Raw genomic sequence first — 13,767 nt, 5'->3', positions numbered from 1 at the left:
CTCTTGGGGTTCCTGCAGCCCCCACGCCCGTTGTCCCAACAAGTTCTAATAATTTGGGAAACTTCCAGCATTTTTTGGCAATCTACCCCAGGTAGATAAAAAGAAAGATATAGCTAGTTCCTATGGCCTCCCCTCTTTTCTCCTTGTTAATGCCCAGTCTCTAAGCAATAAAGTGACGGAACTTTCGACAACACTAAATGACAATAGAATTGATATTTGCTGCATAACAGAGACGTGGTCTGCCAATGAGTTTAACGCCCAGATAAGTAACTATAATTTTCTTGTCAAGAGTAGGTGAAACAAGGAAGGTGCTGTCGTCACTCATAGAGGAGGAGTAGGTATGTACATTCGAAACGGTATATCGCATCAGATATATGAGGGCTCTGAGAATACAAACTACGAGCTGTTATGGGTAATATTGAGACTAAAGGTTCCTCCCCGTAAGTTTTCCTTGATCATAGTTAGCGTACTCTATTTTCTGCCGCGGTCGAGTTACAGGCAGATGCTCATAGCCCATCTACAAGCATGTTTCGATGAGATTAAATGGAAGCAACCAAACAGTTCTGTGGCTCTTGTGGGTTACTTCAACGACCTACTACCCAGCTGGATTGAAAGATCGCTAAGCTTGAAGCAAGTTATTCGTGAAAAGACAACTCAAAAGTCTGACATTGATCTCATCTTCACAGATATTTCCGATTTCTATAGTGATCCAGTGACGTTGCCGAGTCTTAGTAAAAGTACACACTTCTGTATACACTAATGTCCCAGGGAGAAAAAGAGAATAGGAACCGAACGAATTTTTTCAAGCTGGCCTCTGACTAAGTCTGGAAAAGAGCTATTCGCTAATGGGCTATTTCGAAAAACTGGAAAAGTTTTTACGAAAACTGCAATGTCAACGACATGTATAGAATATTTTCCACTGAAATACGGATAGCTTATGATGTATATTTTCCAGAGCAAACAGTCACAATAAACTCAGCTGACAAACCCTGGAGTAACTCGTGCCTGAAAAGGCTGATACGCAAACACAACAGGTTCCATAAAAAGGGGAAGATAGGTGAAGCTTCCAAGCTGAGAAATCAAGTGGTCTATGAATGTAAATTGGCTGAGAAGTCATACGGTTCAAAAAGGAACGAGCTCATGACCACAAATCCAGCCGGTTACTATAAAGGAATACGGCTTCTCACTGGTTCTGTAAGGCAAAGTGTAAGCATATACGACGAATCTGGGAAGAAACTCGACGCAAACGCTATTAATAAGTATTTTGCTAATATTTGCAGAAGCAATCCACCAATTTCCAGCGTTCCCCCCTTGGCTGTTCCATCTGAAATACCTGTGATTTTCCCTCACGAAGTTGCAAAGGTTCTTGAGAGACTTGACTCCAATAAGGCAACTTACCCTGGAGACATTTCAGCAACCCTGTACAAAGAAAACGCAGTCTATATAGCTGAACCTCTGACTGGCTTTTAAAACCAATGTCTGTTGAGAGGTACCTTTCTGGATGATTTAAAAAAAGCAGTCGTAACGCAAATACCTAAAGTTTCGAATCCAAAAGGGGTGAGTGACCTACGACCTATTGCCTTGACCCCTGTTGTACCTAAAGTTTTCGAACATTTTCTAAAGAAATGGTTACTAGAAAATTTTCTGTGATAAAATAGATCCCTGTCAGTATGGATTTATCAAATAATCTTGCAGAGTACATTATCTCATAAAAATTATGGAAGAAGCCCTGGAGCATATAGAAAATAAAGATGTATTTGTAGAAATATTGCAAGCAGACTTAGTAAAGACTTTCGACGAATCAAGCCATCCAGATATTCTTCAGTCAATGACAGATTTTAGAGCTTTTTTAGTTCAGATAGTTTATAGTTTTTTACACGGACGGCAACAGTGTGATATTGCTGATGGGGTATAGTCGGATTTTCTTGAGCTTTACTGTGGAATACCCCAAGGTACGAAAATGGGACCTGTTTTATTTTTAATACTGTGTAACAAAATTGTGACTTGGCATGAAAAACAGAGCGAAGTTTGCAGATGATTTATCATTGCTGACACTTCATAAGCTAGGATCCATGATTATTACGGATGGCATAATTCGGCGTTTGGAGGCTGACTGTGAAGAAAAACGGCTTTCAATTAATAGGAAAAAGTCAGCACTTATGAGAGTCTCGTTTAAAAAAAAAAAAAGTTCCTAGTCAAAGTTATATAAATGTGCCAATTGAAAATAATATGACAATTTTAGGTTTGACTTTTAACGCAAAAATGTCATGGATGGATCATGTAAATGATTGTACTAAGAAGGCGAATATAGCGTTGCGTAATCTAGTTACAATTCGGCGATTCGTTTTTAGTCGTTTTTCACTGTTAAATCTCTGTAAACTTTACAGTCAGAGTATTTTAGGGTATGCTTTTGCTGTGTGGCAATCAGGGCTAAATAAAAAGCAAAGAAACCACCATGAAAATGTGCATGAACGAGCTACCCGTGTGATATTAGGTCCGGAATCCACGAATTATGATGATAGCCTTAATATCCTAGGCCTAGATGGACTTGATGCCAGGCGACACCAGCTTACAATGACCTTTGAACAAAAGCCTTTGGAAGCAAGAAGGCATCGAGATTTTTTCCCTGAACCGAGAAGAACAGGCTGTCATGGAAAGCACCAAAGTAAACTCGAGTCTTGTAAGCCCATGGCTACCAATCGATACAGATTGTCTTGTCGACAGTATTTTGTGTCTTATTTTAATAAGTAAGTGACAAGGAAGAGTGATTATTTGAGATGAGATATGAGATGAGATATACATTTATTAAAAAAGAAAACAAACACTATTCGCCTTTCGCCTGCCAAGAAAGGCAATAAGCTTGAAAGGGCAAGCGAGGTTATCACTCTCAGCTAATTAAAATAACATTCATACCTTGCTACTCAACACACAAGAAAATTATCTGATGAAGGAATAAAGGAAAAAAGAGAGAAAGAGGAAAAGACAAGAAGTAGATAGAAAAAAAAAAGAAAAAAGAAAAAAAGCAAACTAAATCGGGGAAATACCTTAAATAGAATGACAACCTGGAGTGGGCATAACACCAAATTCACTCACGAGATAAAAGAAACTTCTTTGCCCGTGACTTGAAAGTCGGAAGACTAGGTGCATTTTTCACACACTCGGGCAATATATTCCAAACATGGGGACCATAATGGCGAATCACAAAAGATGCCCGAGTGGTGCTCCTAAACTCATGAGTTAAGTTATCAGCTTTTCTTGTATTATGATCATGACGGTCTCTATTAAAAGTAAAAAGATTTTCAAAAGTAGGGGTGAGCAGCTGATTCAAATATTTATACGAGAAAATTGCGACTTGGTAATCTTGAATTTGGGATATATCCATTAACTTGTTCTTTTTAAAATGCTCATAAGCAGGAACCTCATCAGAATCATCAAATTCAGATAATAATTTTACAGCTCTATTCTGAAGTTTTTGTACTCTTTTAAAACATGTAACAAAATTACTTGCCCATATAGAGCATCCGTAGCTAATATATGGGTAAAATATAGAAAAATAAATCATTTTCAGGATTTTTTTGGGGACTAGATTTTTAATTCTTCGCATCACCCCAAGGCCTATGCTTAATTTTTCAGCTATTGCACTTGAATGGTTTTTCCACGACAGGTTTTCATCAATTAAAAATCCCAAATACTTCGTTGTTGCTACTCTCTTTATCACATTTTCTTGAACCGTGATATGGTCATTTCCAGCACTAGAAGAAATTATATTGTGTCTCATTTAATTCTTGTTATTTGACAAAATAAATTCGCATCGTATCCTATCGTAAAACTTACATTTTGGGGGACTTGGGGTACAAAAGACATTCCGAGGGGTGCTTAGGGACGAGTAGAGACTTAGCAATTGGATTGAGATTTCCGACTTATGTTCTAATGTATTCTGTCACCCGCCACCTGTTTTTCACTGAGCGTACGCTAATTGTCTCAGACAGATGACAGATACAGAGGGATGAAAAACCGGTTCTAGGTTTGTTCTCGAGTTTTACACAGCGTAATTCTTGAGTAGGGTCGCTATAACAGAAAAGTACTACTTATTTTTTGAGGAGCTTTTATTTGTGGGTTAATGATGACTAAAGTTTACTAGCTACAAGCTTGAATGTCCATGGGTCTTGCTGTTTGGTTCTACTGTTTGTATTAGGTATTTGCAGGGCCGGATTGACTAGGTGCGGGACCCGACTGCAATTTTTTTGTGGAGCCCCAATATATATATATATATTAAATTTTTAAGTAAAATTCAAATCTAGCATTAAATGTATATATATATATATATATATATATATATATATATATATATATATATATATATATATATATATATATATATATATATATATATATATGTATATATATATACATATATATATATATATATATATATATATATATATATATATATATATATATATATATATATATATATATATATATATATATATATATATATATATATATATATATATATTTATATATACATCAAGGCGTGAAAGGTATTCTTTAACATCTCCATTGGGGTATAAAAAGCATATTTGGCCATATGAAACCACCTATGGTTCAAAATCACCTTCATTAGGTCTGTGATTTGTCAAGCTATTTTGAAGCTGAAAATTTTACGATGATTTATGGTTCGATAACCGCTTACGTTGAATGAAGCTAAACGAAAACATATGCTCCAGTTTCGTTTTTGTTTGTGGACCTCCTTAGAGAGCAAGTGATGACCTATAACAGGCCAAACAAATTAATTTGGAAATTGTTGATGTAGGAATGCAATTCGACCAAGCAGGCAACAGTCCCCAATTAAATCATCTTTGTTGGCTACTTTTCCTGTGGGATAATGGACGACTCTACAGTGAATCATAGGCAATGCGATAACGCTGCCTAAGTAAAGAACGATGTACGCACATTGTTTTTTTTTTTTCAGCCGAGCACTTCTTATCGAAGGAGTGGTCGTAGAAACATCGAAAAGGGCTCATTCGATTGAAAATTGGAGTGGCTAGTGCCCTTTTTAATAGTCAAAAGTGATTGGAGGGCAATTACCCAACGCCAATCATTCCCCCAAACACATCCAATCAAAATTTTCAGATAGCCATTTTGTTCAGCGTAGTTGATTTTCAGATAGAAAATATGTTTTTGAGGAGGACACGCCCCCACAACCCACAGTGCTAGAGTTGTAAATTATGTCCTGGGGGTATATAAAATGTTGAGTGGAAGTTTTGTCATAAAAACTACAAGAGATTTTCATTCGAAAGGAAATTCAAAGGGCTAGTGTTCTTTTTAATAGGTAAACTTGTTTGGTGTGCAGATAGCCCCCCCCCCCACGTCCCTCATTCTTCCAATTACATCTAATCAACATTCTTAGATAGCCATTCTGTTCAGTGTTGTTAATTACAACATGATAAAAATGTTTTTAAGGGAGAAGCTCCCTCACATAAGTTAGGCCCTGGGGGCATATAAGGTAGAAAGTTGTTGTATAAATCATAGGCAGCACGATCGCGCTGCCTAAGTACAGAACGGGGACACTTGAGAACGAGACAAGAAACGGGGACTAAGTAAAGAGGAGGACACTCCCCCACAACCCTCAGGGCAAGAGTTTTAAGTTATGCCCTTGGGGCTTATAAGAACGATTTTGGCACAATGTATTATTTATTTTTTTTTTCCTTTATATCAGGGCACGTCGTATCAAAGAAGTGGTCGTAGAAGATTCAAACAGCGCTAATTCAACTGGAAATTGGAGTGGTTTGTCCCCTTTTTAATAGTCTAAAGTGATTGGAAGGCAACTAACACCCCTTTCACGCCCCAAATTCCTGATTTCCCCAAACACATCCAATCAAAATTTTGAGATAGCCTGTTTAACGTAGTTGGAAGTACTGGAAATTCGGTCTTAGACGATGACAACCACCCTAACAGACCTTAGAGTAAGGGTTGTAATTTATACCCTGGGGGCATATAAGGTGTTTATAGAAAGCGCTGTCGTTTCCAAAAGGGCTTATTCGATAGGAAATCGAAAGGCCTAGTGCCCTTTCTAATTGTCGAAAGTGATTGGAAGGCTTGATATTTTTGTAGTAAAGATCGAAGTGGGTATAGTGTATTATTTTTTGTTGTTGTTGTTGTTTAGACTAGGGCATTTTGTATCGAAGGAGTTGTCATGGGAACTTCGAAAAGGGCACATAAAATTGAGAATGGAAAGGGCTGATGCCCTTTTTAATAGTCGAAAGTGATTTCAGGGCAACTAACCCCCCCCCCCTCCACTCCCACCCTCCCACGCCAACCCTCCCATTTCTGCTCTTAAAATTTAACCAAATCAAAATAGCGTAAGTGCATCCAAGCCATCAAAGAAAGCAAACAGATTTTTTTGCGAATGGTATCAAATTTTCCATTTCAGGTCAACTAAAGGAGGTATGAAACTAAACTAAACAGTACTATTTGTGTCCAGATTTTTAAAAGGGTGTATTTTGTTAAAAATTGCTGAAAATTTTTCTTCAGCATACAAATAGCAGGCCAAACTATAAAGTCTTAAAAAACGATATTATTTAAAGTGTTATTTTCTTTTTCCTGAAAAGACTAAGTCAATATAAAACGAACATAAATTAATTTAAAAAACTTTTTCCGCAAAATAAGTTTTTCAAAGAAAAGTAAAGAACTCCATTAAACAAAAAATGAGCAAAAATAAAATAAAATAATCTACCAAGCGTGAAACTAACATAAATCAGCATCGATAAATAAATGAAACCCAAAACGAACAGAAATTACTATAATTAACCGAGTCAAACTCAAAACGAGCAGAAATTAACATAAGTTGGGTGCAAAACCCCTATGCCTTCCCAAGGCCAGAACAAAATTTGCACTATTGAAAAAATACAAATGAATGTGCATTGTCAGTTTAATATGCATATACGATATTTAGTAATCAAAATGTTAATATTATTTGATTTATTAAGGTTATAAAGTTAAAACATTTATATTTTTTTCAGTAAAGTGCAAATTTTGTTCTGGCCTTGGGAAGGCATAGGGGTTTTGAGCCCAACTTATGTTAATTTCTGCTCGTTTTGAGTTTGACTCGGTTAATTATAGTAATTTCTGTTCGTTTTGGGTTTCATTTATTTATCGATGCTGATTTGTGGTAGTTTCACGCTTGGTAGATTATTTGATTTTATTTTTGCTCATTTTTTGTTTAATGTAGTTCTTTACTCTTCTTTGAAAAACTTATTTTGTGGAAATTTTTTTTTAAAATTAATACATACAGAGTTGAGGGGTCCCAATGACTTGTAAATAGCACTTGCGTAGTTTACGTCATCTTTGTAGGTTTTTACTGGGTTTTACGCCACAGTCTGTTGGCATCGCAGATTGCGATGGTGTTTTTTTTCTTTTAACATGATATTTATTTTCTTCTGCACTTTCATTTTGACTCGTTCTGATTCTCCCTGTCTTTGAACAGCACAGTTCGTTGATTGATGTGTGGGTAAGGTCAAAACCTCGTTTAAGTGCTTATTTATTCAAATTACTAAAAGTAGAAAAACAGTTTTTTTTTATCTTTTCTTTCCCACCGAATCGTTGCCGATCATTACTTTTAATTAAAAAAAAAAAAAAAAAAATGAAAACTAGTAAGAACAGCAAAAAACCCGAATCCTTATTTTATATACTTATTGATTATAGCAGAGCTAAAGTTAAAGTTACCGGGATTTACTCTAAATCTGCAATTTTTTAATATGAAAGATGTTCGATTAGTGTTCCAAGAAAGCAATATCATGGATTTATTCTTTGTCAACCTGGCTTAAAAATATGGGAAGGCGTCATAACATCAACCGTCAGAACATCCACAAAATCCGTCATAAAATTTACAAAAAATCCGTCAGAACCAGCAACCGTCACAACATCCAAAATTTTAAAACTTTAGTTTTTGGGGTTTAGGGGGGGAAAGGTACATAGGTTAGGTTACGTATTTAATATATGCTATGCTTTACCCCCACCCCCCTGATGTGCAATTATTTAGCCAAAATTTGTTTCTAAACTATTATATACTTATTACCATTATTTAAACTTAATAATTTGTTTGTCGATATCCTGACATTTGGATATGCTGACGATTGGATGTTTTTGCTTGTGACGGTTTACGAAATGGTAGCACACAAAAATATGGCTCGTGTGGGGATCGAACCCACGACCTTCGCGTTATTAGCACGACGCTCTAACCAACTGAGCTAACAAGCCTTAATATTACAAATTATTGCCACACTTTGTCATGAATATCTTTTGCTATTCTTCGCAGCGCCGTGCTCAACACAAATAGGATAGGCTATTTAAAGAACAGAGACAGACAGAGAAATGGGATTGTGAAAAAACAGTTTGGAAGAAGAGGAGAATTTTTGGTAAATTTTTACTAAATCATATTATTGAATTACGAATAAAGTGAATACACCACTCGATGCCTTTTTTTTATGCTCTTTCCAAATATAATAATCATTTTTGCCGGAAATGAATTTTACCCCACCCCTACATATACCAATTCAGGGTATATATTTGCACATTAGGGGGGGGATGGGGGTAAATTTTATTTCTGATGCAAATGGGAGGTAAGTTTAAACTTTACTCCCACCCCCCTAATGTGCAAATATAAACCCTGAATTGGTATTTAGGGGTGGGGGTAAAATTTTCGACAAAAATGATTATTATATTTGGAAAGAGCATAAAAAAAGGCATCAAGTGGTATATTCACTTTATTCGTAAGTCAATAATATGATTTGGTAAAAATTTACCGAATTTTTTGGTACTTATGTATTATCCAGAATGCACTCGAGAAGTTTGATCTTCATTTGTTTGATCAGAGTAAACCAGTTTTCTCTCGCATTCGGTTATAATCAGCGGCACTTGTGTATTATACGCCACTTTCTCAAGTTTGCGCTATGTAAAACTCGAGAACAAACTGGTTTGTTCGTTAGTTTCTTTTAGCTTAGCGTGAGACAAGGCAAAGACAAGTGACAGGTGAAAGAATAGGTGAAAAATATATAATTTGCCTATATATTTGCACATTAAGGAGGGGGGGTAAAGTATTTGGACAGTTTGAAGTTAGAAAACAATTCTTACTTCGTAATATGCAGAATAACTGTACCTAAAACATTTGCATGCAGATCCGCTATACTTTACCACCCCTCCCCCTAATGTGCAGAAATATAGCCCAAATTTGTCTCTAAAGTAACGAAGAAACCGGTTTTTTCTCGAGTTCTGAACAGCATAAACTTGAGTGAGTGGCGCATAATAGACAAGTACCTAATTAGCTTATTCTTTCGTGAAATAAACTACGATACAGGTATATTTTAATTGAATATTTAATATATAGAGGTGGTTAGGTTAGCTTAGATTGGGTATTTAATATAATGGGTTCTGGGCGGCCCGCTTTCCAGAATTATTTGCTGTAGTTCGAATAATTTTGTTACTAATATATTATATTTTTATCACATTTTGGTATATTTCATTAGGATAAACCTAACTTCACTTCTAGATTTTATTCTGGATAATACATAAGTACCTTTTAATTATCTCATTTGTAAGAAAATTTTCCATCTTACGACATGATAAGGTAAATAATTAGTTCTTCAACTTTACATAAGCAGAGGGAGAAACTATAAAATTCTGGAAACTACTCCAAAACATTCCCAAATACTCACTTATATCCTTCCCAAAAGCGGATTGCTTTACTTTACCCCCCCCCCCCTCTCCACCCTCCTAATGGACAAATTTACAACCTAAGTTAAATATACTCTTTCTATTTTCAATAGCACGATTATTTTCTTCTCGCCGCTTATTTCCTGTTGTCTGTTGAATTAATAAGAACAGAAGAGTCGGTCTAGTGAAAATTCGTTGAGCAGATATAATCCTGGCTGTATCCAGGTACTTGCCTAATTTCGTCAAATCCTGGGAGGTAAAGTTGGAGCCAATTTTCCCAAGTCAAGTAAAAATGACTGTGAAAAATGAGCCATGCCATAAGACCATAAAGGCAAAGATATACTTAAGAAAACTGGCCCGTTTCTGAGGATGCTTGAATTATGCAGACCTATCTTAGTTTTGACATGATTTTTGAAGAAACTAAATTTCAGCTCGGGTGAGGGGAAAACTGGGTACAGTTGCCCTCCTGCCCCGTAGCAAATTATGGTCCTGTATCCAGGTATTGGAGTGAGCAGGATGGGGTTACTCGGATGCAATTAAACAAAAAGTGATTTTGAGGTTTCAGTAAAATTGCGTACTATATATATATATATATATATATATATATATATATATATAAAAATATATATATATATATATATATATATATATATATATATATATATATATATATATATATATATATATATATATATATATATATATATATATATATATATATATATATATATATATATATATATATATATATATATATATATATATATATATATATATATATATATATATATATATATATATATATATATATATATATATATATATATATATATATATATATATATATATATATATATATATATATATATATATATATATATAAGGCTTTCCAAATTATACTTTATAATACTTTATATACTTTATAAAATATATATAAATAAGGCTTTCCAAATTTGAGTTTTATTTTTTTAATTTCTGTAGGGGGACGGAATTTCGGTACTTATGTATTATGCGCCACTCACTCAAGTTTTCTCTGTGTAAAATTCGAGAACACATCGGTTTTTTCGTTAGTTTCTTCGTTACTTTAGAAATAAATTTGGGCTATAGATTTGCACTTTAGGGAGGGGGGGGAAGCATAGCGGGTCTGCATGCAAAATGTGTTTGGTACAATTATTCTGCATATTAGATAGATAGACAGATAAGTATATACACGGCCAAATACACGGCCATGAACACAGTAAAATAAAATAAATGAAAGGCATAAATAACATAAACTTTGATCAGCGATCAAACAGTTGGTTGTAACGAACTGTAAGTAAGGAGCGACTCGGCTCAATAGGAGCCGAAACTCTAAAAAACGAAATTTTTATACCAGTATATAAATACATGGAGTTGGGTTCGTGTATAGCCTTCGAACATATGAGTTTCATCAAGCATAGTTGAACCCTTCAAAATCTAAATGCCTGAAAAAATTTGCCGCGTAATTGAAAAAAGAAAAAGTTACCCCTAAAAGTGACGAGATCTTAACGTAAGATAAACCATAACATTAAGTTACGAGCCTGAAAAAATTTGCCTTATTTTAGAAAAAAGGGAGAAACATCTCCCTAAAAGCGATAGAATCTTAATGAAAATCAAACCACAAGATTAAGTTACGAGCCTGAACAAATTTCCCTCACTTTTGAAAAAAGGGAGAAACACCCCCTAAAAGTGATAGAATATTAATGAAAATCAAACCACAAGATTAAGTTACGAGCCTGAAAAAATTTGCCTTATTTTAGAAAAAAGGGAGAAACTCTCCCTAAAAGCGATAGAATCTTAATGAAAATCAAACCACAAGATTCAGCGTAACAGAAAACCCTACTGTAGTAGTTTCAAGCTCCTATCTGCGAAAATGTGGAATTTTGTATTTTTTGCCAGAAGAAAGATCACGGATGCTTGTTTATTTATTTTTTTTTTTTTTTTTTTTTATTTATTTTTTTTTTTTTTTCTGGGGTGATCGTATCGATCCAGTAGTCCTAGAATATCGTGAGAGGGCTCATTCGAACGGAAATTAAAAGTTCCAGTGCCCTTTCTAAGGGACCAAAAAAATTGGGGGGCAACTTGGCCCCCTCCTACGATAATATTTTCCCGAAGTCACCCAGTCAAAATTTTGAGATTGCCATTTTGTTCAGCTTAGTCGAAGATCTAATAAACATGTCTTTGAGGATGACTTAATCCCCCACAAGTCCTGGGGGAAGGGCTGCAAGTTATGAACTTTGCCCATTGTTTAAATATAGTATTGATTATTGCGAAGTATACGGACGTTTTCAGGAGGGATTTTTTCTGGTGGGGGGGGGGGTTCGGAGGAGGGGTTTAAGTGGTAGGATATTTCCATGGATGATCTTGGGGGAAGGGACATTTCTATGAAGGGGCGCCGGATTTCTCAGCATTATTTAAAAACGATCAGAAATTAAATAAAAAACAAGTTTTTTCAACTGAAAGTAAGGAGCTACATTAAAGCTTAAAACGAATAGAAATTATTACGTATATGAGGGGGTTTGCCCCCAAGTCAATACCTCGCTCTTTACGCTTAAGTTTTTCTTAGTACTTTCAAAGAGCTATCTAGTCTAATTAAACAGCCTTTGTGATTCAGAGATTTGTGATTCGAACAAAATTTGAACTTTAGCGTAAAAAGCGAGGTATTGACTAGGGAGCGAACCCCTTCATATACATAACAACTGAGGGGCCGGGGGGCCATGCCCCCCCCCCCCCTGGAAATTTGTGACTATAAAGTAATTATAAGGAAACCAGCGGGAAAAAAAATAAAACAGAATAGGGAAAAAACACGAAAAAAATGTGTTTTAGCCCATTTTCATAAACAATTGAGTCTAAAGGCATTAAATATTTATGTGTTTGATAACAAAGTTCAAAACTGTTGATACTGTTAAAAAGTATCCGTCCAACACTTCGGCATTGCCCAGCAGAACGGGTTTTACGGAGTTTATATCTTAGTTCTTTTAAGTAGGTTATTGTTTTCCGTATATTTTTGCAATTAATTACTTTTTTTCATTTTTGTATACTTTTGTTTTAGCTGGCATATTGTCTCCATTACCTTTAAAAAAATGTTTGTCTCTAAGCTTCATTAAAAAAAAAGTTTTTTCAAATAAAAGTAAGGAGCAACATTATACACGATTGAGAAGGCAACCAGCTAAATTAATTGGAAGGCAACCAGCTCTAAGGTGAATTTAGAACATGAAATATCTAGCTTGCACTATAACAATAATAATAATCTATTATTAATAGATTATTATAATAATTATTATTGATTCTGTAAAAGCCCTAATTGGGTTGTAATAATAATTGTTATTGCTTCAAAAGCCTCAGGGCCTACCTTCCACCTGCATCCTGCGTTAGAACCCGCCATACAACCTGCCTTTACCTCCCCCATCTTCTCCCTATACCTTTCATTACTATTATACTTATTATTATGCATCTGGTGTTTGGCGGCATAAGGCAAAATCTGTGCAGTTAATATAATTGGCCAAATTAGTGTAGTAAGAATTGTCTTATCTCATCTTTCTAAAGAAACACGATTACAAAGTTTGGAGAAAATACCAAGGAGTGCGAAACGCTAGATGACGTTGGCGACTTTTTTTGCTGCCACCTTCTAATCTTATAAGTTACCCATACGTTGCCTGCGTTTTTGTCGTACTGGCTGGACAAACGACAGCAAAAGCAGTGATAGACTTGCTATTCAGGTGACACTCATGGAAATTTACATCATCCCTTCCCTGCCCCATCCTTAAATCCTTCAATTCTATATAATAGCACATCAAGTGCCCTAAATCCTCATTATTTACCTAATTTTCTTGTTGTTTGGTCTTTTTAAACCTTTTTAGAGGTGAAAGGGAAATTTCCTTGGTTGTTTACACGGATTTATTTGCTCTTTCTCCTTCATATGCTCCCTCCCTCCGTGCCCAGGCATTTGGAAAGGATATGGTTTGTGTTTTTTTTTTTTTTTTTTTTAATAAATGAAATTGACAAAAAATACTATTAACTTGTTTTTGCAATTTT

General features: G+C 35.1%; 1 protein-coding gene and 1 non-coding gene across 4 annotated transcripts in view; one reads left to right on the top strand and one right to left on the bottom strand.

Annotated features, from left to right (window-relative positions):
• The window catches only part of LOC148954204 (serine/threonine-protein phosphatase 2A regulatory subunit B'' subunit gamma-like), a 251,242-nt gene that overhangs the window by 228,847 nt on the left and 8,628 nt on the right, over positions 1-13,767 (top strand). The gene's annotated exons all lie outside the window — the stretch shown is intronic.
• Positions 8,189-8,262, bottom strand: TRNAI-AAU (transfer RNA isoleucine (anticodon AAU)). Its single transcript has one exon. It is a non-coding gene; the product is annotated as a tRNA-Ile (tRNA).

This window comes from Artemia sp. Qi Xiang Cuo, chromosome 3 (assembly GCF_049724085.1).
Source record: "Artemia sp. Qi Xiang Cuo chromosome 3, ASM4972408v1, whole genome shotgun sequence".
NCBI classification, from domain to species: domain Eukaryota; kingdom Metazoa; phylum Arthropoda; class Branchiopoda; order Anostraca; family Artemiidae; genus Artemia; species Artemia sp. Qi Xiang Cuo.
The sequence above is the reverse complement of the archived record's forward strand: the minus strand, read 5'-3'. Positions and strand labels throughout refer to the sequence as shown.